Below are 27,288 nucleotides of genomic sequence, written 5' to 3'. Positions count from 1 at the left end.
TACTAAAGAAATTACTTCATGTCAATGTTTACCACTGTTAATGTGCAGTGATCATGGGGTTATAAAGGTTAATTTGTTCCTAGATAATTCTGCAGTGCACAGTGGATTAATTATGGATTGTATGGAAGCAAAACAGTCACTATGTAAAACTAATTTAAAGTGAAGTGTTCTGTGTTCACTGGAAACACTGCTAAATGAATGTGAAAGTTTTGAAAGAGAATTTGAGTGAAACTTTTTTTTTATGTCTGGATCCAAGAACAAGATACCCGATGATAAAGGTGAGCGACAAAAATAAGAAATGCAAGAAGTGGTCGAACTACAACTTTGAAAACTGAAATAAACAAGCTGGACAAACTAAGCATGGTGTGAGACAGGATCAGGAAAAAATTGAAAATGCATGTTACGTTCAAGCATAATAGAAAAACATTTTACAACTGCGGTGGTGGTGCTGCGGTAGCGTTGTCACCTCACAGTAAGACGTTGTCCTGTTTGATTCTCAGCTAGAGCGTCTTCTGTGTGGAGACATGCGTGAATGGGCGTACCTTCGTTGAAGGTTGTGCGTCAGGGCCGCTACTCAGCACGTAAAAATCTACTGCCAATCATTAGCGGACCAGAGTTCCGCTGTGGCGACCCCTAACCGGGAAAAGCTGAATGACTCAACAAGAAAACCATTTTACAGATGCACAAGATGTGGAAGGAGTACAAACATACAAACTATGTATAAGATTCTGAAAATTTTGGACACCTACATTTACAAAATTTTATATAGAGCAGTTTGGCTTCAAAAAGGGGGTGAGAAGTTCTAGTGATATCCAGGTAACCTTGGGTAGTGGAATCAAAATGGAGTATATATCGAAAAAGAACCATGCAAACTGGGTCCAAATAAAGCACTGGGGGGGGGGGGGGGTCGGAATAAGTAATAACCAAAGAACACTTCAAGAACTTTATATTTCTATTCTCTCTTTTACTAGGCCATATAAATATTGGGATCTTTCTCCAGATTGGAGACGTGCGCTCCTATCTTTAAGGGAAAGAGGAGTAGGACAGTCCCCTGTGTCCACTTTCATGTTGTGGAAAAATAATGGAGAAGGTAATATTGGATAAGTTATTGTCAGAGTTGGGACTTTAAATCATAAGTCAGCATGCAGGTGTTAAACAGATCTGCCGTCATTTATAATGTTTAGCAATATAATTGTGTGGTGATGGATTTTGTATAGCTTTGTCTTCAGCATTTGATAGGGTCACACACAAAACGCTGATCAGTAAATTACAGCAACTAGGTACTGATTTCCAATAGCTGCATGGCTTACAGATATGACATGCAAGTGTCATATAACAATTGCACAGGTGAAATTCTTGGGTACATTCAATGTGTCCCACCAGGTTCTGTCCTAGGACCTTAGCTTGTTTAGATTGTGTCTTTCAGAATTTTTTTTTTTTTTTTTTTTGTCAGAGGTGTTCTGCAGATGACCTGAAATTAGGTAGACATTGATTTACAGGGCATACCTGCAAAATCACGACAAAATAAGCACAGGAGAATAATAGGCTGATAAATAATCAAAAAACTGAGCATATGAGATGGTGGAGACATTGTGAAAGGTTAATGTTTGATGTATCACACAGCGATTTGAAACTGTAGATACATTTAAAGATCGGGGTATATGGGTGGATTCAGCTTTGAGGTTTTCTAATAGAATTAACCAGTTGGTTTAATGGTTGTATAACAAGGTTTATAAATTTTAAGACAATTTAGAAATGAAGTCATTGTGTAATTACATTTATTCCATACTCAAGTTTGGGTCTAACAGTATTGAGACCTTGTAAGAAAACAAGCTTGAGTAAACCGAAGACTACAGCAGAAACATGTACCAAGAGCATCCATGGATGTTGAAATTTTAAATTGGTAAGGGAGTTTATTTTAACTTCCTGGGATTTTCCTCTCTTCTGCAACAATTTCTTCCTTTTGTTGTAAAGTTTGTTTATGGCAAGGGACCACCAGATTGGCTTCCTTTTTTGGCGGAGCGCGTCTTGGTTCTATTGGGGATGGCACGATTCATGCACAAGTGGATGTGCTCGTACAGTGCCTTAGTGTAGGATTCAGCCGATCTTACAGTTCCCATCTGCATGGTTGTCATGAAGTCTGTCACTTCCGACTTGGGTACCATGAAGTTGGCTTTGGAGAAGTTTTTAACAGAGGTTTCCTTACTGGGGGGGTGGGGAGAGGACGTGGATGTCAAGGCTTACGGTTAGACCTTACTAACAAGGGGGTGACCATAGGTGTGGAGCATCAATTTCCCATGCTGGTAATGACCAGGTCTAGGATATGGGAGCCAATGGTGGGACTAAGGATTAGTTGATCCAGGGCTTTGGAATTTATGAATTCCAAGAACCATTGGGCAAAGGAGTTGACACATTAGTAGTTTTCCCAGTTAATGGCAGGGTAGTTGAAATCACCCAGTTAACAGGGAATTTGGTTGTATCTTAATATTTTCCAGTATGTTCATAAAGGTGTAGTGAGAATCTTGAGGCATCTGTAGCAAGCTACAATTTGGATTGCAGTCTTACCTAGGGTTAGTTGCACCTGGAGAATTTCAGACGCATTGTGTTGGGCAACTAGCCTTGTGGTGTGAATATGGACACTCCTCCACCTTTAGTGTTTTGGTCCTGGTTTGGTGGCCGAAAGTGTGTCAACAGTTGCAGCCTGGTATTGCAGGGGTGCTCCCTGAAGCCTTCAACCAGGTCTCTGTTCAGATATCGATGTTCTCCATTTTTAGGAGTGCCTCGAGAGAGCGTGCATTTTGAGGTTTAGACTTCTAGCATGGAGTAGCATTACCTTCAGATTTTGCATGCGTGTACCTGTTACAGTGGTAGTTTTGTCCTTTGAACTTGGCACTATAGGAATGGCAAGAGCCTTAGCCAGTAACCTGAATCCCAGGGGCGACAGGTGCAAACCATCTCTGACAAAGCAGTGTGGTCTGTCGGTCGTCCCAGGCAGACAGATACTAGATCCCCTTTGAATGACACCAGACGCTTAGCCAATTATTGAAGTCAATAATTTTGTCTTTATACAGGGATATTCCGGGCGAAGGCAGGATGCTACTCAGGGCTAGGGCCATACCTGCCTGGGCCACATGATCCGAGAACTCTTCCATGTCTCTTCATTTAGTCTTTAGGGAGGTACGCATCAGGTCATTCATTCAACATGGACAATGACTGTCATATTTGTACTTGTTGTGGAGTGACAAGTGCATGCATTGTGTGGCAGATCCTGGCACCCAACTCCCTGTTCAGCCTGGTGAGTGGGGCATCAGTGTGCCCGACTAGAGAGTCACCTATGACTGAAGTGTTGGGTATGTTGTCTTGCCTTGGGGGCCGTTGGGCAGCACACTGGTGGTGTGAGCTGACAATTTGGTTGCGATTGGCGTTTGTTTGCGTTTCAGCTTTGGAGGTCCTTGTTGCTTGGGTAGGTTAATGTTAAGGGCTTCCACATATGTGGGTTTAATGTTGCTGTGGGTTTAGAAGGGCCATGTGTTGCTCGAGATGTAGTGCAGGTGTTCCCTTCTTCAGTCGAGGAGAAGGTTATGAGTTTTTGACCAAGTGGCTGAAGCACAAATGTTATCAATGAGAAGTCTGGCAGAAAAGGCAGATGTAGAAACTGCTCTGGTTGAATGAGCTTTAATCTTATGTTGCAGAGGCATATTGGCAGCTGAACAGGCAAAGGTGATACAGAGTTGTTTTAGCCACTGGTCTCCCTTTCCTGGAGACTGAGAATGAAACAAAAAGCTGGTCCGATTTCCTGAAATCTTTTGTTCTAGCCAAATAAAATCTGAGCTGTGAACAAAGTTTGTGCAGCATAGACTCTAAATTGTTAGAAATGATTGGGGAAGAAAACTTGGTTGAGTTTGGTTTCACTGCAAAGTTTGGGCAAGTATGAGGGATTTGTTCTAAGTGATGCTGCGTCAGCATGAAATATCAAATAGGGAGGCTTGAGGGATAAAGCCTGAAGCTCCGACGCTCTGCAGGCAGAAGTGATGGAAGACCATCTAAGACAAACTTTTGAGATCACAAGATGAAGCTGGTTCAAATGGCGGAAGAATTATACGTGAAAGCAGAAAATTTATATTCCATGGAGAATAGGGAGACTTCCAGGTGGTCTAATATGAAAAGCCCCTTTGAGAAAGGCTTTATAACTTGTGAGACATGATATTCATATCAACCTTCAAATCCAAGATGAAAGTTAAGAGACAGCAGCCAACTGAACCTGAACTGCTGCTGCTGCAGCTCCTTTGTTAAAAATCATTGTCAAGAATTCTAAGATGGAAGCCATAGAGGTTTGGTAAGGTTCAGTATTATTTTTAGAGGCCCATATAGAACATTTCTTCATTTGCTAAGATATAGCTTTCTGGTAAAAGATTTGAGAGGACAAAAGGATCTATTCTGTCTCATTGGAAAGGTTATGGAACCTGGCTATGATGGGAACTGGAGCAGCCAAGCTGTCAGCTTCAGGGACTGCAGAGGGGGATGACGGTCCCCCAACAGGTATGTTAGAAGGTCTTGAACTGGGTCCAGAAACCAAGGATCCTCCAAAAGATGAAGTTGAAGGAAGGGGAACAACATCTGACGAGGCCAATGAGGAGCTATTAGAATGATGGTCCTTCCCAGGGATTTTGCTTTCTGTAGATCTTTTGGTATCAATGGGATTGGTGAAAAATGCATAAAGGAGACCAGGAGGCCAATCGTGTACGAGTGCGTTCCTTGGGGTTTCTCCATGAGGGGGAGATCAGGACAAAGTAGCTTCTGCATTTAGTGTTCATGTGACGGACAAAAAGGTCACAGCAAGGCTGTCCCCACTTGCGGAATATCCTGTCCGCAATCTCTTTCTTGAGGGACCACTCGTGGGGCAACAAGACTGCCCTGCTCAGTTAGTCTGCTATCATGTTGGATCTTCCCAGGATGTGCGTTGCCAACAGAAAGTGCTTGGTGGAAACAGCCCAATGCCAAACTCTGACAGCCTCGCAACAAAGGGGGCAAGACCTGGTTCCTTGTTTGTTCAAGTACCAGACCACTGACATGTGGTGTCTGAATCGCAATGGTATCCAGAGGAAGAGAGTCTTGAAAGTACTGAAACGCCAAAAGTACTGCTCTCATCTCTAGGACATTAATATGCAGATGTGTCTCTTGATCAGGCTCAGTCCCTGTGCCTTGGGCAGTCTTTCCCTGAAAATGCCCCCCCCCACACCCTATCAGGGAAGCATCCGTGATCACTGTGGCCAATGGAAGGGGTAGCATAATGGGTGTCTATTGTGACATGAAGTGAGGTGAACCACCACTGAAGGTCCTTCTTGCAAGAATTTGTGATTACATAGTGTGATTCATGGGAAGCTCTTGGCAAGACCACTGAGAGAACAATTGCCATTAGAGTACCTGCATGTGCATACGGGCTAGTGGTATGGCTAGAATTTCTGTTGCCATCATGCCCAATACTTTCAGAACTTCTGATGCTGGTGCTTGGTCTTTTGATATCAGAATGGTGACATGTTAACGAAGAGGAGAAAACTTTCTATTGGAAGCCTTAGTGTGGTGGTGGTGTCCAACTCTGTCCCAATGAAAGAGATATGCTGCGATGGTGACAAGACAGATTTTTCCGAGTGGATTGTAATGTCCAGATGATTGCAGAGTGACGGAGTGGACTCCCTGTCCTGAATGAGTTGATACCTGGTGGTGGCAGTAAGCAGCCAGTAGTCTAGGTACGGAAACACCTGGAATCCTAGACGCCTCAGGTGAGCCGTGACCACTGCCATGCATTTGGTGAACGCTATGGGGGCTGTAGTGAGACCAAAGGGCAGGGCTCGAAACTGGTAATGACTGGCTCCCAGCCGGAAGCGCAGGTGATCCTGGACATTTTTAGGTGGTAGTATGCATCCTTGAGATCTATAGAGCACATCCAATTGTCTTTCCCCAAGAAGGAAGTATAGGCTTAAGAGTAACCATCTGAAACTTCTCTTTCTTTACGTATTTGTTCAGTCTGCTGAGGTCCAACATGGGTCTCCAGTCCCCAGTCTTCTTTGGAACCAAAAAGAATCTTGAGTAGGTTCTGGATCCTGTCTGGTCTGCTGGGACTGGTTAGATTACTCTTTCTTAGCAACGTTTGGACCTCTATTGTTGCCTGTTCCCTGTAACTGGGTGGAACGTTTTGGATTTTTCTTATGATTGGGGGGGGGGGGGTGGCAAATGGAATGAAATACCCTCTGGAAATTATATCTTTCTACCCAGACGCCTGGCTCAAAATAAGACAGCTGGGTACAAAGAAAGTGATCCCCGACTGTCTCCAGGAGTAGGACAGTCAGGCCACCTCTCAGGAGCGCTGGTAAGGCTTCCAGAGAAGTGATCTCCGGCACCCTGGTGTTGCGGACCCCCTCTGCTAAGAGGGCGGCGTCTTCCATTATTATCCCCTCTGACCCTGGAGGGGGGCTCACCATGTGTGTCCTGAAAGGCTCCTTGGGCTTTTTGGAACCACATTTTTCCTCCCCTTTGACCTTTAGGGTAGGGGTGGAAAAATGGACCCCGATGGCAGACTGTCTTTTCTGTCCTGTTCACACCTGGTTAAGGTTTCCCTCACTTTAGGCCCGAAAAGGGACGAGCCATCAAAGGGAGCACTCACGAAGGATGACATGAAGGGCTCCATGAAGGAACACAAGTGCATCCAGGAAAGTCTCCTTCAGAGCAACTCCTGTACCCGCTGCCCTACTCGTTCCATCAGCTACCAGGATGAGGCACATGCATGAGTTGACATTAGAAAGCAAGCTGGGCAGCAACTGTATCGTGAACAGCATCTCCCAAACTCCTTAAGGAGATCTCTTTGTAACCTAGTAAAATGGGTTAAATAGTTCAGCGAACGGACAGCAAAAAAGTTACTGAACTAAACATGCACTTCCCATATCTATCCATAATCCTGGAGTCTCTACTAGGAGGATGGATAGACAAGAAATCTCAGACATTTCCTTCTTGGTGGCCGCCACCACCATGGCATCAACCAGAACACTTTTAGTTAGGAATGTTTTGTCAAGTGGGGCAGAAATGAATTTATTAGGCCTCCTATGGACAGGCTCCATAGTATCTGGAGACTCCCACGCCCTTCTTGAGACCAGCTGCAGCAGCTTATTGAAGGGCGGAGACCCAAAAGCCCTCATGAGAGCAGACATCCTCAGTAGGGCTTTTGGACTACCGGTCACCCCTCTGCCTAAGGATCTCAAGTATCTCAGTGAAGGAGATACCCCCAGAAGGGGACTGTTCCGACAGACTGATCCAAGTCAGTATCCGATGCGAGAGACTCCTGTGGGGAGTAAGTGTTTCCTCTTGCAAAATCTCTTCCTGGGAATCTCTTCAGTGGGAGCCTCTGGTGAGGTCTTGGAAGAGCAGGGGCCACCCAATGGGGCTTCCTGAGGCTTTGGGTCTCTACGCTTGGTCAGGACATGTGAGGCAGAAGCAGGCAAGCAGTTTAGGGGAGGAGGAAGGCAGACCCGAGGTAGAGGATTGTCCTAGGACACGACTCCTCATGGCATAGAAAGCACCTCTGCTCCAATGCGAGGGAGCAGACAGATCTGAAGAAACTGTTGACACCCCCGGCACAGTAGGCTCCGAGCCAAGAGCAAAGCTCATTCAAGCTGAGGCCTTGAGACAAAGTCGGAACCGACATGTCAGTCCGACTGTCCTTCTGGACCAGAGTTACGGCTTCTAGAGTCCTCGATAGGCACTGAAGACATCAGAGTCCACAGACCCGAAGACACTGGAGCAAGCATTGGTTCCGAGGGTTCCACTAACATCAGGTGGACCTCCTCCAGCTCCAAAAGGACCAGCATGGCTCGGAGGAGGAATAGTAAGAGTCTGTGCAGTGGCCTTCAGCTCCAAAGCAATTTGTGTCGAAGCCAATAACAGCTTCTGTACCACGCGATCCAAGTCCAGATCTGACAGGTGGCACTGACTGGAGGCTAGGACTCTTCGGCACTTCGGAGACCGGTTCCAAGACTGGGAACCAGCTCCAAAAAGGTGAAGACTGTCTGCACAGAGGACAGCGGAGCCGAAGTAGACGACGTCTTAGATTTTCGAGTCCGATCTCTTGGAAGACTTTGAAGACCTACTGGAACCACAGTTGTCACTCCAAGCTTCCTGAAATGAAGGCTTCAACAAGCCTCGACCGATCAGTTTCCTCTTCCTTTCCTGCAGGACCCTAGAGGAGAATGAATGGCAAATGGCACAACTGTCTTGCAAATGCAGAGCCCCTAGACAGTAAACACAAATTTACGTGGCCATCTCTGACATTTTTTGGGCACACAAACAGACTATGCAAAAAAAGGATAGCTGCTGAGAACAACCTTACCTAAAGTAAGCAGTGTGTACTGCAAATTTTAACAGTAATACATACTAAGCCTCATTTAAATACAGAAGGCTAGACAGACCACACAACAAATCTAAGTGACTAAGAAAAATTACAAAGATCACTGAATAACACTCAGCAATCTGAAAAATAAGCAATAACCTTATCTAGGTTATCTAAGGTTTACTGTACTAAGCCTATCTATAAAAAGCAGAAGACTAGAAAGACCACACTAACTACTACTAAACTAGGCCTAAAAGAGGCCAACTAGAAATTTATAAAGAACAATAAATGGGATGGGAAAACACACTAAAAAGCTATAAAAGCTTTAACAATCCTATTTAATATTCAACTAGCAAAATATTTTTTTTTTTTTACAAGATATTAATGAAAAAAGCTTATCTGGACAGAGCTAAAATCAGAACCTCCGATCTGTTGCAGCGGCAAACTAGATCTGAGGTAATTTACAGGTGCATCATGGGATAGGGACTTGGCCTCGAGCTATTTGAAGACCTCGAGCTTTGCAACTGTCCGTATCAGAGCTGAGGGATCTGCTCTGAACCCATCAGTAAAGTATGAACGGTGAGATTGAACAACTTCACATCTTATGTTTTAGCTTAGCACTGCTCATGTGTTTTCCTGCAAGGTAGTGGCGAGGTCATAAAATTCCCGAAAAACTACTTTTCTCTGGGGATAAAAAGCACGGGTGAAACCAAAAGACTTGGGGGGGGAAAGCTGTTGCGAGTACAACTGCAATTTGAGATGGACCATCACTGAAACATCCTATAAGCACCCCTCCTCCAACCCCCACACCCAAAGCTGGGCCATGCTCAGAAAGCCAGACTGAAAATGTAAACAAAGGCCAGAATCAAAACAAAAGATAAATAAATCAATCTCCAGAGTTATAGAGGTTATTGTACCAAGCATTAGAAAAGGTGACGTCAGAAATGTTACTGAAAACAGAGAGGCATGATGGATTACAACCTTTAGAGCAGACAAAGGAAGAGGACTCTATGAAAGAGCCTCTATTAAACCTTACCTAAAGAATAAGAAGATGAAAAAGTGAAGTCAGAAACTCAAAATATTTGATTTCTGACTTCTATGGTTGTATTATGGCTATATTATAAAATCAGTGCAGGTTGTGCGTTACAACTGTGCTGTATAACCCTTACATATTTTTAACTATATTCTTGAATTGTGTTTGGAGCAAGCTGTTGCTGTGCATTTATTATTTTATTTCTGTATAAATTAGTGCATGCTATACGCGTTATATTGGTGCTGTATAACTTTTACACATTTTATATTGAGCAAGTTGTTGCTGTGCTTTTACATTTTACTTCTGCATTTTACCTTTGCTTTTATTTTTGGATAAATATTTAAATTGGACACATGACCATGTAAGAAGTGTTCTGATTAGTAATGACATTTTGAAATATTTGAAGGTAGTATACAAGGACAGGAAAGGTGCGTTCTTGAAGGTCTGAGGAAGCAATCTAGCGAAAGCGCTTACCGTTTTTCTGTCACTCAAATAAATGAACTGCGAGTTGTGAATTTTACACAGACCGGACTTGTTACTTGGATAAATCCTTCTGTTTGAAGGATATATGCTGTTTGAATTTTTCAGCCAAAGGCCTGGTTGCCTCGTTGTAATCCTGAGTCTTGGTTTGATTTTCTTGCTGAATGTTTTAAACAATTTAAGGTAGTTTCACATGCTAGCAAGGTAATGCTCAAACGCCTGTAAGCTAGACATAAAAGGAATTACTAGATGGTTAAAAAAGAATATGGAACAATTGGCTCGTTAATAATTAGACCGTCATCCTATCTATTCAATTTGTGTGCCAAATACATCATGTAAAACACTAGAATCATAACTGCTGGTAGAAATATTAACCTTAAGTAGGCAGATCACACCACTCCAGCGACTGAAAATATGGAAGAATTAAACAGCCTGTTAATGAAGGCAAAAGGTAGAGGAGTAAACAACCCACTGCACCAATATAAAAGCTTGGAGTAAACAACCCACTGCACCAATATAAAAGCTTGTAGTCCTATTAATGCTTTGAAAAATTCTTTGAAAATAGTGACTGTAGTTGTACAAGCAAATAAAATACTCTTTTGGCAGGAAAACTACAGCAAAATTGGATAAGATTTCAAACAGTAAAGACATCACATTGATGATATGATGTGATGTGACCCCCCCCACCACCACATACTACTGCAAGAATTGAACTATACATAAAAGATACACCCCGGGGTGGGGATGCCTTTGTTGAACTGTGGTGCTGGAGAAAGCTTTTTTTTTTTAGAAATTTTAGACTGCAAGATAATCAGGTCAGTACTAAAAACAACACAACATACACACAGACTTCATTAAAATCCTGATATTAAAACAAAACTCTCACATACTTTGACCATATAATATGAAGAGAGGGTTCACTAGAGAAACACTGGCAAAGACTGAAGAAAAAAGGGGAAGACAGACCATGATGAACAGACGGCGGTTTTGTATTAGATTACCCCACCAGATGTGCAGTAGCAAGGACCGCCCACTACAATTCCCTGTAATTGCTAGTTTTACTATGAATAAACATGAGATAGTTAAGCTTTACCAAACAGAATATGAACAGTGTAGTTGAATCTGGAATTTAATATATTTTACAAAAGTACGGTCTAGCAAGTGCATGTGAAATTCTATCCCTTTCACTCTGCAGTGATTTTACGCAAAAAATATTATTAATAAATACAATGCAATGAAAACTAATAAGGACAGGGACATAAGCAGCTCGTGTTCACCAGAGTTTGGAAGTGTGCTTTGTATGAGAGGAGTACTGTTTCAGTAGAAAGCAGCAGCTTTACTTCTGTGTAAAACTTACTTTGCAAACAGTTACAGCTCATGGAAACACACTTATTACTCGTGTTAAGGCAAAACTTGTACATACCTGAAGTAACATCCCTCACACAGACAATCGCTTCATTTTTCTCAACTTGCATAGCAGCTGATAATCATGAAAACTATAGTTAATAAACGTAGGGGTTGTAGGGGGCTTGCCCCCCCCGCAAAAGTAATCTGAAGCACAAAAGTTTTAAGAAATGTGGGGAGTGCAGGGGGGGCTTGACCCCCTGCAAAAGCAATTTAAAGCACAAAATTAGGTGGGGTCCAGCTACGTACTGGGTACATACTGCCCTTCTCTCATGCTAATGGTTGAACCTGTCCTTACATCTCCCAGTTAAAATGATACAATAACTGGCTTGGAATGGACGTATTTCAAGAAAGGAAACAAACTGTCACAGATGCAATGGGTCATTGGATAATCTGCATGGCTTGTCACTCAGCCTTATTTTGCATGCAATGTCACATGGGTTTGCCCAGTCAATCACATAGGTCACACCCATTCCTGCACAAAAATCACAGTGGGGTATTGTTCTACTACAAAGCCCAGACAGCATTACTGAAGCAATGAATATGAACTTGAATATAACATTTTTTGACCGACAGAATTGGCTTTGCTAAAGCTCGAGGTTACAAAAAGCGTTGGGCAAAACTAAGCGACAACCCCCTCCTCCCACTATATGCTTCAGTTGTAGAAAGAGAGTGTGACTAAATGCAAATACATACATTAAGTGAAATAAACTACTATTTGCTTAACTTTAACATGTCAACGTTGATTACTTTCGCCATTTAAGTGCTGCACAGAATTAATGTTACACTCTTCATATTCTAACAAAAAGAGGTAAAGTGCCTGACAAGACCAAGAAACAACTTTAAAACAAAAACAGTCACCAATGGAGGTGAAATAAAGAATTCAAATACTTGTAATGGAAACAACAGCTGTATTTATTCAAGACATAAATGCACACATCACACGGCATTTTCATCCACCGGACTTCAGACGTATCAAACTTTATCAAAGCTGCAACAAACCTATTCATACCCCTTCCCCCCTGTAATTAACCAATTAGTAGTTGAATCAAAACAATTAATGTTACAAACATTAACCCTTCTGTGCACATTAGCAAGTACTTACTCCAACTTAAAAGTATACTGTTAATACACAAGTATATGAAATCTTTCTACTTAAAACTTAGACAATCATACAAAATTTACTGGTATGCATAAAATTAATGCAAAAAGCTCATATATTAGAATAAATACATTTAAAATACTAGGAGATCGGACAGATTGAGATACAAATCACCTGTATGGTATTTTCCCAGGGGTTCCACAAGCGGCAGGAAATAAAGCAAAGTAGCAGCGGAGGGGAACAAGACACTGGGGATAATATAGGAGATATTGTTGTTCAGGGACCACGACATATTCAAGTACTTTAGTATTTATAAATTATAGTGGCGTGGAGATAAATATGCAGCACTTCACGCTGTTCTCAAAAGGTTTTGAGTTTATTCCTTCTAGTAGGGGCAATATGGTGGATAGTTTGATGGATTTAAGAATTTTTTTGAGAAAGAAAAACTTGGAAAATTATGTTTCATGGGCAGCAAAATACTAGAGGCAACACTGAAGTTAGAAAACCTAGCATCATTAACCCACCCATGCACCCCCAGTTAAAAAAATCTGGGCAGATAGAAAAGATTAGAGAAGAATTTAAGGAAAATTGGAAAGGTAAACCAAATGTCACGAGGGAAGAGATGGAACTTCTTAAATCATTACAAGAAGATTGTTATATTAGGGTGATGCAACCTGATAACGAGGGTGGGGTAGTATTTATGGACAGCATTCTTTATTCCAGTAAAATGATGAATATGTTAAATGATACTACTAGATGCGTTAGGGTATCAAGGAATGAAATCAATGTAGCTTACTGTAAAATAGATTTTGCTTTAAAATAAATGGATGATAATCTAAATTAACCATGACACCTATAAATATCAGTGTGGAAAAACCCAGAATCCCTGCCATATCTGGGATACCCGAAGTGCACAAGAATGTGGAGGACCCCTCAATGAGACCAATAGTAGCCGCAAATGGTTCCAAAACCTACCCTTTGGACAAATTTTTAGACATCAAATTAAAGAACATATGGGTTTCCTTCAACAGAATCTTGAAAGATTCCTGGGAATTTCTAAGTAGTATTAAGGATGACAAGTATTGTGATTACATCATATTTGTTACAATGGATATACAGGACCTATTTATTCAATGTGATTCCTTATTCAAACAGGTTTTGAATGGTTTCAGGAGGCCATTAATAAGTATGGAAATTTGGACCATAACAATGTTTTGGTACATACTGAGTTAATGGATTTGGTCTTGCAGCAAGACTTATTTTTTGAAGGTGAATTTTTCAAGCAGATACAAGGGGTTGCTATGGGGGCATGCTGTGCCCCTACATATGCAAACATAGTACTTACGATGTGGGAGGAGAAATTTGTGCTCGAATCGGAATATGCACAGTACTAGGTATACTACAAATGTTATCTAGACGATAGATGTATTTTTTGGAAGGGAGGGGAGGCCAAGTTAATGGATTTTATACAATATTTAAATAGGACTACTGAATTTTTTAAATTTACCCACCATATTTCTAGAGAAGAGATCAACTTCCTGGATGTTTCCACTAAGAAGGATAAACATTTACAGCAATACACCTCAAGCGTATACAAGGAGGATACCTTCTCCAACTCTTATTTATACAAATACATTTTTTATGCAAAAAAATGCGTAGTAATCCCCTTTGGAAAAAAACAGAGTACCCGCAAACTACAACATCGGACATAATCCCCTGAAATCTGAAGAAGAAATAAGGGATCTAGGGACCCAAGTAGATAGCCAGCTTTCCTTTGATAACCATGTTGCCAAAGTGGTTAGAATATCCTTCTGTGTGACCCACCTGATCATGAAAGGGTTCGCATCAAGATCCAAGGATGTAATGGTGCCCCCTCTACTCTTCCCTCATCAGACCCATTATTGAGTACAACGCACCAATTGGAATGTACCTGGCTAGACATCTCCAGCAGCTGGAGGGACCACAGAGGTACCTAACCAAGAGAATTACTGGCCTCAAACAGTTGCCCTATGTAGCACGATTTAGCTGTTCTGTTGCATACCGCTTTCTCAGAGGTGATCTCTGTCCAACGCACAGGGCCATTTCCAACCCAGAATTGTTGAACATGCTCCATCTTAGCAAAACCAAATCTACTCGAGCTACACGCTCTAGGGATATAAACCTCAACACAACAATGAATAGAACATGCTGGAGGGATAGATTTCCTTCGCAGAGACTTCCCTTACTATGGAACAGGGTCCCGATCTACACAAGACAGAGCCCCTCACTATCACTCTTCAAGAGGAACCTTGATGAGTGGATGGGTAACACCGGGGATCACACCAACAGCACTACTAGATAGGGGCCAAGGGTACTAGCTGTTAGTACAAGGGTCTAGGGAACTACTAAAGGGGCGGCGAATACCGCACAACGTGGCTGAGCTAATATATGCTTTCGGGCAGATAGCTCAGTACCAACCTATGAACCTATACTATAGTAGTACACACCCAAACAAACAGAAAAAAAGCATTGTTAAAAGGGCAATTCATCCGTAGTAGCAGGATGACATCTAGAGACGTGGACTTTGAACAGGAAAGTTTGAAGATGAGGGACATGTTTTTAGCCAGGAAATATCCTGCACCAAATGGTGGAGGAAGTGATGGTAGAGGTTAAAAATGCTAAAACCTCTAGATTTGCCCCAATTTTGGGATGTGAAAAAGTTGAGGTGCAGGAGGAGTATAAGATTGAGAATACTTTTGGGGGGGGGGGGATTATGTTTTGTACTATAATCAAGAGACCCCCATGATTCGAAATATTACACAACACTGGGAAAGGTTTGGTTGTTACTCAGAATTGGAGAATTTATTTAAAAACCAATTACAATTTACATAAAAAAAAAAAAAAAAAAAAAAAAAAAAAGAGGTAAAAACCTTAAGGAATTGGAGAAGAACTACAGAAGGGCCAAGTGGAAAAAAGGTAGGGACTTATAAATGTGGAACATTTGCCCAATGTGCATATATTTTGAGACCAGACTCTTTTTATATATTCCAGATAGGCAGTATACCATTAAGAGTGGTAGCTTCTCCAATTGCAATAGTGAAGGTTTGATATACTTAGCTCTATGTAAAACATGTGGTACATTTTATATTGGAAAGACCACATGCAAACTAAAAAGAATATATGAACATTTGAACGCCATTAGAATAAAAGATGGCAATAATGTAATATATAAATACACCATAATGTGTTGGAGCAAAATATTTTTTTTTGTGTAATAGAAATGGTGCATCAGGACACTGGGGGGGGGGCCTTGGGAGAATTGGACAGAGGTTTGGGAACTATATTGGCAGTTATTGCTTGAAGCCAATAGCCTCTCAGGTCTTAATGAACACATTTCCACTGCCCCCATCTTAAGGGGGAGGACAGCTAAGTTGTAGGATTGGATTTATTGTATGAATTAGATTAAAAAGTACATTTTCACTTGTTCATATTATAATATGCTAAACATTAATATTTTATTAAATTAATTTTAAGGACAAGCATGTGAACAAATACATTCTTCTGCAAGTTTTTCGGCAGGATACATATATTTTTTTGTTTTTTTTATTAAAACTCTTAGGACTATGTAGGAGTATTTTAAATTTATTTATTCTAATATAGGAGCTTTTTGCATTAATTTTATGCATACCAGTAAATTTTGTATGATTTGTCAATAGGTTCAGTACAAAGATTTCATATACTTATGTATTAACAGTATATTTTTAAGTTAAAGTACGTGCTAATGTGCACAGAAGGGTTAATGTTTGTAACATTAAATTAATTTGATTAAACTACTAATTGGTTAATTAATTATAGGGGGAAGGGGTATAAATTGGTTTGTTACAGCTTGGATAAAGTCTGGTGGATCAATATGCCGCGTAATGTGTGCATTTATGTATTGAATAAATACAGCTGTTGTTTCCATTACAAGTATTTGAATTCTTCATTTCACCTCCATTGGTGCCTGTTTTTGTTTTAAAACTCTTCATTATTCTGCTTGTGCACATTACACTAGTGCACAGATCAGGTGCAGTCATCAAGTTCAACCCCACTGGTTGAAAATCACAGTCTCACCCTAAACTCCACTGAGAGCAGCACAGTTAGTTACTATCCATACCTTTAGAAATCACACTGCAGGCACAACCTATCAAAACAAACTAGTTACACAGACATCCAAGTCTGACAGCGAGTTGTCTTTTGACCAACATGTCTTGGTTGTAGTCAGGAAGCCCTTCTGGACACAAAGTACTGGCAGTGGTCAAAAGTCAGTCTTCTGCAAATTTACTTGCCAAGGTACATCATTTATTTATTTTGCATTTGTTTACCGGGTGTGATCAAAAACCCAGCTTCTGCTTAAGCAAGGAAAACAGAGCTCCAACATTGTTGGTCATCCTTGTCTTTCAGCTGCGTCCATTAGGGGTCGTCACAACGGATCACCCATTTCCATTTCTTCCTGTCCTCTGCATCTTGCTCTGTCACACCAACCACCTGCATGTCCTGCCTCACTACACCCATAAAACCTTATCTTAGGCCTTCCTCTTTTCCTTTTCCATCCTTAACATCCTTCCTCAGCATGTCCAAACCAACATAATCTTGCCTCTCTGGCTTGGTCTCCAAACCAGACAAACTGAGCTGACCCTCTAATATACTCATTTCTAATCCTGTCCACCCCCGCTCGTCACACCCAATGCAAATCTTAACATCTAACTCCACCACCTCCAGCTCTTCTCTCTCTTCATTAGTGCCACCATCTCCAACCCATATAACGTAGCTAGCATCACTCCCATCTTAGAAACCCTCCTTTTCACTCTTATTAGTACCAATCTGTCACAACTCACTCCTGACACTCCTTCACCCACTCTACCCTGCCTGCACTCTCCATCACCTCTCTTCCACACCCACCATTACTGTGAACCGTTGATCCCAAGTTTTAAACTCACCCACCTTCAAACAACTCTATTCTCATCTTCACCATTCTTCTGTACACACATGCTCCATCTTATGCCTGCTGACCTTCATTCCTCTCTGGAGCATACCACTACCTCTCTAGGATCTCAACTTGTTCCCTACTCTCATTGCACATCACAATGTCATCCACAAACACAGTCCACAGGGACTGTCAGCCTATCACCACTGCAAATAAAAGGTTCAGAGCTGATCCTTGATGTACTCACACCTCCATCACTCCTACCGTAGACCTCACCACTGTCACAATGCCCTCGTATATATCCTGTACTTCTCTGCCACTCCGGACTTCCTCATACAATACCACAATTCCTCTCTAGGCACCATGTCATATGCTTTCTCCAAGTCTAAAAAGACACATTGCAACTCCTTCGGACCTTCTCCATACTCAAACACCCTCAGAGCAAACCTTGCAGCCGCAGTGCTCTTTTCTGGCATCAAACCACACTGCTCACGAATCAACACCTCCCTTCTCAACCTAGCTTTCACTATCCTCTTCCATAACTTCATGCTGTGGCTGAATAAACTAAACATTTATATGAAAATATACAGGCAAGTATTACAGTATAAAAGACGTACATTTTAGTAGATGTTGAACAGAGCATTTGAGGAGGTGCATTAGTGAATTTGTTGGACAACAGACCATGCAATTTGCACTTCGAAAACATGGGGACCTAAACCTTGTCACAACAATAAACAGAACATGCTGGAGGGACACATGCCGGTCCCAGAGACTTCCCATATTCTGGAGCAAACTACCTATCTATATCAAAGTAAGCTCCTCATTAGCACTCCAAGAAAAATCTTGATTGGATGGGAGAGAGAAAATTCACCCTGTGGATCACTTCTGTGGCTCTGCTCAACAGGGGCAAAGGAAACATTTGTTTGGGTGGCAAAAGCCAGGGTACCTTTTTGGCTAGGCTTATACAGGCCCTAGGGCCAAAGCCTAGTACCTACCTATGAACCTATTAATACTGTAGTTAAGAGGTGGGTGTAAAGCAGGTTCAGAGAAATGGGAGATCAGTGTCACTAAACTACACACACGAGACTCTAGTAACACTCTTCAGGTATTGGTGAAGACTAGTTGTGGGGCACAAGACTTTGAATGAAGACAAATGATTTCATGACATGGCAAGCTTAAGATAAGTGGCATTTATCCTGGAGATGTACAGGACCAGATCCATTGATTTGACGGATGAAATTTTAGCGCTGTTTTAAATCATTTTGAATTATTAATTGATTTCAGTGGTAGCGAGATGTGGCTCTGCAGTTTAGCTACACTACTAGAATATAGTCAGTCACCTTCAGTATTACACAATTTGGTTACAGTAATTAGCAATTTTTATCTATAACATAAAAATGTTCTGAGGAACTAAATGGATTAAGATGCTAAGGGGATGAAAGATTTTTTTGGCTTCTAGAGAAAAAAAGTCAGTTTATCGTAGTTAGCTGAGAGCGAGCCAAGTGATGTTGAGTTCTAACCAGTTTAATTCTCGAGGACTGGGCAGTGGTGTGTTCTGTTCTAGTCTACTGCAAATTTGCCTGTTTTATTATTAAAACACTGCTGAGTTTGGACAGTTGCAAGACTTTAAGGTTAGTGAAGATCGGGGCAAGGACAGAGAGAACAGCAAGTAGTGAAGATCGGGGCAAGGACAGAGAGAGCAGTAAGTAGTGAAGATCAGGGCAAGAGCAGAGAGAGCAGTAAGAAAAGTAGAACATGTACATCCTCTAGCCATGTCAGGGAGGTAGGCTATTGCTCTGTATAAATGTAAAGAGTTTGGAGTTTGTCTTTTCTTTAAAGTGCATGTCATTTCAACTGGTCATCTAGGACACCCAGCAGTTGTGCGTCATTTACTTTTTTATATCAAGGTGTTGTCAGAGTGAATAGTAGTTCTTTTTGGATGAAGAACGGTATTCTTTTTTTTTTAGGTTTTAGTAGTAGTTGTGAAATAATTAGCCAAGTTTCAACAAATATGGGTTGTTGTGTAAGGTCTTGGAGTTTACAGACAAATTTGGCAGAGTAGATTAGGATGGAGTCATCAGCATATTAAACAAGGGTAGCATATTTTTGTAGCAGTATAGAGGTAATTGTTGAAAAGTATGGCGCCTAGTGTAGATGCTTATGGACACCAATACTTACTGTCAAGAAGGTGAAGAAATGTTTTCCATTTCACTACTTGTGTGCACTACAGCTATAAAAGCAATGCAGAAAAGTGGGGAGCCTTAAAAATGTGACTTTATGGTGGAAGACAGTATATAAATCTTTTGTTACGTCCATACAGATGAACACTACACATCATGCGTTTCTGTGGGTGTTGACAAAATTCAGCAAAGCAGCAGTTCTGCTGTGATGAGGACAGAAGCTATCCTGCGATTCAGCCAGAAGCTGGTTATCTTCAGAAGTTCTGTATGAATACAATTTTTTCTAATATTTTTAGAAGGAAATGTCAAACAGTAAATTGGTCTATACTTGAAAAACCTGTACTCCAGCTTGTGCAGTGGAAGAATGATTTTTTTTCCATAAGAAGGGAATAGGATTTATCTATCAGAATGGAAACTGGACATGCACCAGCCTCAGCTGCTGTTTTAAGACATCCAACACAAAGACAGTCAGAGTCAGTTCTAGTAGGCTTAAAGTATCTGTGGCAACTAGCTGGAAGGAGCATGTCAAAGATGCTTCTTGTCCCTCTACACTTCGGCCTTATGAGGCGGAGGCTTATTACAAAAATACAATACCCACTTTATATGTACCTACCCAAGCATGTTGTACAACCTGAAAGTGCCTCCCCAAAACTAAAAAAAGACTTCAAGGAACCTGGAGATACTGAAATCCCTCTCTGTATTCCATCTCATAAAAGAGCTCACAACAAGCAACCTCAACTCAGCATTTTGTGCAATGAATGACAGTGCATTAATTTAACTTTTGTTGACTGGATTAGTCCCAACAAAATTAGTGGCCTCTTTTTAGGAAAGACTGACTGACATTTATTTTACATGGGGAAATTGGCCATGGCATTGAGGAACACCCCTTTACCCTTTTCAACAGGTACAGTGAGATTTTTTTGACATTCATCTGAGCTACCACCACCTCAAGCAAATTGGACAAGATGTTAAACTGCAGTCCCAAGAGCCTTCCAACATCTTAGGATTCGTTAATTTTTTTATCACACTGGACCCTTAACAATATAAAAGTTTAGAAAAAGTATGCATACAGACAGAACTATGGAGCACAAAAACACAATTTTTTTAATATTTATATTGTGTGTTAATTAAAAAACAAATCGAGTCAATATCAGGTAAGCAGGCCGGTACACAACCAAGGCTACAAGGAAATCAATTCCATAAACACAAAATTTAGGTATACAGACAATAAGCAGCACGACAGAGAAAGAAACAGCCTCATAAATGCAATATGTAAAATATTACTCTTCACAAAACCAGCAACACTGAAGTTAAGTCAATGCATATATATTTTTATATGTCACATCTACATTATCCAGTATCCCTGATACTGGTACATTTGTACTAAGTAAGTGAAACTTCCAATAGGATTAGACCGGTAATTTCATGTCAGGAGATGCACTATTCCAGGCAGTGGGGGCAGGCACAGTAAATGACTTTCACAACCAGGATTACAGCAGAAATACCTCACAAAGAAGACTACCGGCCTCAAACAAATGTCCTACACAGACAGTCTCAAAAAAAGCTCCAGCTTTACTCTGTCGCATATCGCCTACTCTGAGGCGATCTCTGCCCAACATACAAAGCTATGTCAAACTCGGAGCTGCTGGACATGCTCCACTTAAAAAGAACCCCCCAATCCCTCCAAGCTACATGCTCTAGGGACCCAAACCTCGTCACCACAATAAAAAGAACATGCTGGAGGGATAGATTCCTGTCCCAGAGACTTCCCATACTCTGGAACAACCTACCTATATCAAACAAAGCTCTCATTAGCACTCTTAAAGAAAAATCTTGATGATTGGATGGGAGATGGGAAATTCACCCCAGGGATCACCTCTGTGGCTCTGCTCGACAGGGTCACCGGAAAATAATTTTCTTGGGTGGCAAAAGCCAGGGTACCTTTTTGGCTAGGCTTATACAGGCTCTAGGGCCAATAGCCTAGCACCTACCTATGAACCTATGACTGGAGAAATGGGTTCTAAATAAATCTGTAGAAAAAGTTGCTTATAAAAGTAACCTGATCTGTAAGGCTGCAACATACGAGGCAATGACAGTACCCATGTTAAGACACAAAGTTGAAGGTACTAAACAGGCACTCGAACCTAGCCAATATTGGAAGATACTTCGCCTCACTGATACTGATGCAGTAGTGCACAAAATAGCTCAAGTGGATAAAACACTCAGTTTTCAGCAGTTTGTGTTACACTAGAGCATTTTGACCTGAAAAAGGGAGGTATAACTGGGAGTTTTTTCAAGCCATGGGGATTACGATATTTATAACAATCAGGTTAGACATTCCGCAGGCCACTTTCAGATGATGTAGGACTGAAGTAAGGATCACAGACATCCCGACTATTGAGTAAGTGGGCCTAACATTAAGTCCTAGACATTTCTGTAGCACAACTGGAGAGAAAGTGACACCGAACACATCCACTACTGACAGTTAAGGAGATTTAGGTACTGTTTTCAATGAGATAGGCAACATAATTCTAGACTTAGTAGTACCAACAGCTCATCTGGAATTGGTTATCCAAGAATAAATTAACAAGAAACCTTCTGCAAGAAAGTAAAGTTTGTTCACAAAGGCTTTAAGGGCAACAGTGAAAGCTCATCTGCAAATACTAGTACATTTAAATGAGGTAAGTTGCAAAGGGAGATTTAATATACATGGAGAAAAGAAGTGGACCAAGAACAAACTCATGAGACAAGTACTGGTACACCACCACAAGGACCGAGACAAATTCTACTCATAAATGGTGAAAGTTCTATTAGCTATAGATAGCACTTCAGAGAAAATCCATTCACCGGTTTACCAAGATTATGGACCTTGGGAAGGGAAATTAAAGAGAATGACCTTACTACTAAAGTCTATTCTGCCCTTACCCAATAATGTAAAATTGAGCACTTAAGGCAGTAAATTCAATTCAACCAAACCTCTCAATGGCATTTTAGCTGTAAGCATAGTAAAAGCCTCCAAATCTGAGACCAAATGCTGCTTGTTCATCTTGAGGCCAAACATACGTAAAAATAAATAAAATAAAAGTCAGCATTTCTGTTTTCAAGCCATTTCAACCACACATAGCGATCATATACAAATGTAAAATAAATAAATAAATAAATAAATATACTGTAAGCATTACTATAATGTGTGGAAATCACCATCATACTCCTCCTTCCACACTAGACTGTATAATTTAATATCCACACAGGGTCACTCTTGGTGACAAAGTTATAATAAAAATCTCTTTAGGTTTTATACTATCAATACGCATTAGTTAACATCTTTTATACCAGTAACAAGTTTTACTCTCATTGCAAACGTTATAATACTGTACATGTAACAAAATCTGATGACGTTTACACTTAGAAATCTGTTTCCTTTACAGCTGTAACAATTCTCACGTTCTGTTGTATCCTTATACTTGAAAACAGACAGTTTCATGCACTGTTCCCACTTAGCTATTGTCAAAAAAGGTCTCTGGACCAGTTTACTTACATGCATAGGTACATGTGTTCAAGTAATTGAAGAGAAATCCATGCAGCCAAATAAAATGGTTTAATGCAAACACTATCCAATACTAATATGCAGATCTGTCAGACACACTGCTTTGATAACATTACTGCATATCCCTGGACATGATTAAGCGAGCTATAACCTTTAGCCTGCTCTGCAAAAATGCAACACTGTTTAGTAATCTACTTTGAACAGGCAGCAGTGAAGTGTCTGCATGACTCCTTAAAATATCTACGTACTGAAACGAATACAACATACACAGACTGCTTCTAACTGTGGATGAGCAGATTAGCAGGTAACCTAGCCAAATGTTCCAGAGTAACCTTTTGGTCATTTAAGGTGGGATGCTGGAAGTCCAAGTTAATTGTTATTCCTGTTCAGTGTGTTCAATTGCTTTCTGCAAAATGATATTAACACTTGCATTATGCTACTAAGAATCAGAATTATTGTTTCTAATTCAGGTTGATTTAATTTGGTCAGGCATCCACTGCCTGCCGCCTCCATTATACAGAACTATAGCATTTACTGGCTAAAGTCATCACTGGATATAACACAGAAAGAGTGCATCTGATCAAACAAGTACAGCAGCAATTCAGCATAAAACCTGACACTAAGCAAGGACATCCCTAAATAATTACACCCATGCAGTGGGCACACGCAAGTTTATTACTCCTGAATACACCAAAAAATGTTCATGAATTTGAAGCAATCAGGCTAGTCGCATATTTCACAAATACATCACAGTTCACTTCCTATTTCCTGCCCTAATATCCCATACCCGATCTCTACATCTACACACCGCGTTCCCAGTTCCATCCAGAGTCAGATAAATCCATCCTGTTTCTCTGTGATTAGCACTACCAAGAGATGCAATTAAAATAAAAAAAAACCCTTTCAGGCCAAACCCCAAGTTACTAACAAGAAGAAAATGACCCTATTTTTAAGTGAAAAACATTTTAATTACCCCTTTCCATTAGCTTGGAAACAAGACAGCTCGTACCACGTACTAACATGCAATCCCACCAGCAGTACAAAAGCTAACTGCACGTCACTATCAGGCTGCTAAAGCTGCAGTGTTTTGGAAACTTGTGTCGAATAATTAAGATTATTTAAATTGTTTTTGTTAACACAACTCTGATAAACACTGCAGATGTAATACTCTCGATGACTACGTCCATCCGTAACTATGACTTACAAACAGGAAATGCCATGTCCCATTTACAAATGGGCAGTGGTCTCCGAAGGAAATACGGCCCTCTTCTAAAACACTAGGACCACCATGTTTAGACACAACCGGTCTTGGAAGAAAATAAAGGAAGAGGACACCTTATAGCGTTATCAAACACATCAGCCTTCTTGTAACAGCTAAAGGAAACCCATCTCACACACTGCTTCAACAAAACCAGTAACAGTCAAAGGAAAACATTGCATTACGCAAGCAGTGCCCTAGCGCTTATCAAATTGCTCCTTTAAGAAGCAAAGTTTTGCAAACGCCACATTAACGGTTGCTTAACCGTTCCAGACAGCAGTGCACTCCCATGTAAAGAAAATATAAACACAGAAATAAAATGTACTGTGAATAATGGTAAAAAGGATCAGGCCCACACAGCTTCATATATAAATAGGCCAAGCACAGAAAGGGAAGCTTACCTTTATGAGAAATGTAAACAATCTATCCTACAAAGATAAGTGATGCTAAGGTAAGTGCTTATAAATGTACACAGAACACATGTGACTTAATAAAATGCAATAAACTGGTAGCAACTACTACAAAACATAGGGTCAGGTTATACAAGGCCAGGTAAACCCAGATTCCAACCCCTGACCCCACTTGTATCATCTGCCTTCACCTGCCAAAACAAGGTTTTAAATTCGACAATTACTACAGCTCGCCCCTACCTCCTTTTAAAAGGAAACCGTTCCCAGAGTAGAAGCCAGGCCCGAACTCAATACAAAATAACGTTTCAGTTCAAATACTGACCAGTACTTCAAGGCAATAATAACGGTACCCCCCCCCCCCACAAAAAAAAGAGCTGTTTTTTTTTTCTTTTCAAGACACGACACACAATATACTGTCGCTATTCTTCCACCAACAACACTATTTTAACAATAGTGACGAAAAAAAAATATAGAAGCTGAAAACATCTATTAATAAAAATAGATTGCCCTTTTAACAAACCGTGAATCAAAATGGCTGAGCCAGTTCTTAGTCTACTTTCTCAAAAACACTGCATACAAAAGCTTTACAAATGCACTTAAAAGGAAAAAAAAAATCACTTAAATCTGATACTTGAAATAACTATAATCACGCCAAAGGAACAATACGATAGCACAACCAATTACGTAACAAGACGTCTTCCAGATCTTGTCTCAAATGTTACTAGCCATCTCCATTTTAAGCTGAATAAAATAAAAATAATATTATATATACTTCCTACCTAGTCTTTTGTCAAGATCTTGTCCTTTGGAATACAATAAATTAAACCTTGGAGTACAATCTATGTTAAACAGATGGATACAGATTGTTTGGAGCTTTCTTTTCGACTCTCCCCACTCGCCCTGCGTTAGTCCTGCTTGGCCTGCCAATCCCCGATCTAGCTTGAACTACTCAGCCGTCCTGGCTAGTCTTTAAGTGTGACAGCGACGCCTGCTGGAGCCGCACAAAGTTGCCGCTGAATGTGAGTAACGGGTTTAAACACTAACTGCATCTCCAGCTGTCAGCTGCTCTTACGAGACTTGTTCATTTCAGTGTAATAACACCGTCAGCGGTAAAAGGGACCGCAGGGTGTGCGCCCTAAAACCGTATTTTGGGGAATACTGTATTTCCAGAAATCTACGTATCTATTTTAGATTAACAGTTATACCCAAACTACGAAACAAGTATTCAGAATAAAATGTACACCTGATATGAGTTTAAAGAAACAAGTTCTTCTCACTACTAGTAGGATTACCACCTGTTCCTCTTTGCGCAGGACAGTCCCTATTTGGAAGTTTTGTCCTGCGGGAAAAAAATAAAGGCAAATGTCCTGAGATTTTTAAATAAAAATATTTCTTAGGTTCTCTTTAAAAGTTTCATTGCATAAAACGATTAGTATGTATATGAAACAGCATAAACAACTCAAGTGCTGCAAGAATAAGCTTTTATTTTGGCAAGTAGGTGAAGTTCTGTCCTTTCCACTGGCCACGGGTATACTTTATTCTAAAAAATCTAACGTTTCTACAAAAAAGATGCCCCAATTTGGGCATTATTTGAAAAGTTGGCAACCCTACTCACCTGGGCCAAAAAAGACCTTTCAGGAAAAACACCCACAATAAATCCAATGTACTGCTAAGCACAATGGAATTTTTTTCTGAAAGATCACCTGTTAGCCACTTTTGTACATGAAAAAGATACTGTATTAAAAGTAGGGTAAGTTGGCTGGTCAAAAAACTCTTTTCAGCCATGACCCAGAAGCACAGGAAAAAAAAAACATGAATAATAAATAAGCATACAATACATAAGAATATCATAGGTTCATAGTTGGTTACTGGGCTATTGACCAGATCCAGGCTATGCTTAAACAAGGTCATAGAGGGGCTTTGTTTAATGTGAATTTGTAATCTAGTCCAGAGAAGTGGTAACCACTGAGAGACATATCTATCTCTCCAGCATACCCTATTTATGTCGCAGGCCAGGTTAAAGTCCCTGGAGTAGGTGACCCTTGTCCCATTTGACTTGCAGATGTGCAACATTTCCATTAGGTTTGGATCCAAGATTGCTCTGTAGGCCAGGTACAAATCTTCTCTAAGTAGTCTGTACGCTACTGAGTACCATGACAATGACTTCAGTCTGTCAATGTATGACATATGCTGGAAACCCTGAATTTTCTTGGTTAGAAATCTCTGAAGTCTCTCAAGATGCTGCAGGTGCCTGGTAAGGTACATACCAAAGGAAGCATTGTACTCAATTATTAGCCTGATGAGGCTTGAGTACAGGGGTGTTATGGCCTCTTTTGCTCTTGAGGCAATGTCTTTGCTAATGAGGTGTGCAACATGGAATGCTTTCCTTATCACAGTAGACACATGATGGTCAAAGTTTAGGCTAGAGTCAACTTGCATTCACAAGTCTCTCAGTACTGATGTCTTACTTAGGGTATTATTATTTATGTGATAGTCTGCAGATATATCATCTTTACCGAAGGGGATGATAATACAATTTTTAACATTGAGTT

The 27,288-nt window shown here is 40.7% G+C and overlaps 1 protein-coding gene across 1 annotated transcript in view; it reads right to left on the bottom strand.

Moving 5' to 3' along the window:
- Positions 1-25,772, bottom strand: part of PRRC2B (proline rich coiled-coil 2B) — a 3,584,159-nt gene extending 3,558,387 nt beyond the window's left edge. Inside the window, exon 1 of the mRNA XM_044058194.1 lies at positions 25,516-25,772. The gene's annotated coding sequence lies outside the window, so the exon portion shown is untranslated. The remainder of the gene's footprint in view (positions 1-25,515) is intronic.
- Positions 25,773-27,288: the final 1,516 nt, after the last annotated feature.

The sequence above is a fragment of the Protopterus annectens genome, chromosome 16.part0, assembly GCF_019279795.1.
Source record: "Protopterus annectens isolate FY-2018-M chromosome 16.part0, PAN1.0, whole genome shotgun sequence".
NCBI classification, from domain to species: domain Eukaryota; kingdom Metazoa; phylum Chordata; order Ceratodontiformes; family Protopteridae; genus Protopterus; species Protopterus annectens.
This window is presented reverse-complemented; position numbering and strand designations above follow the sequence as displayed.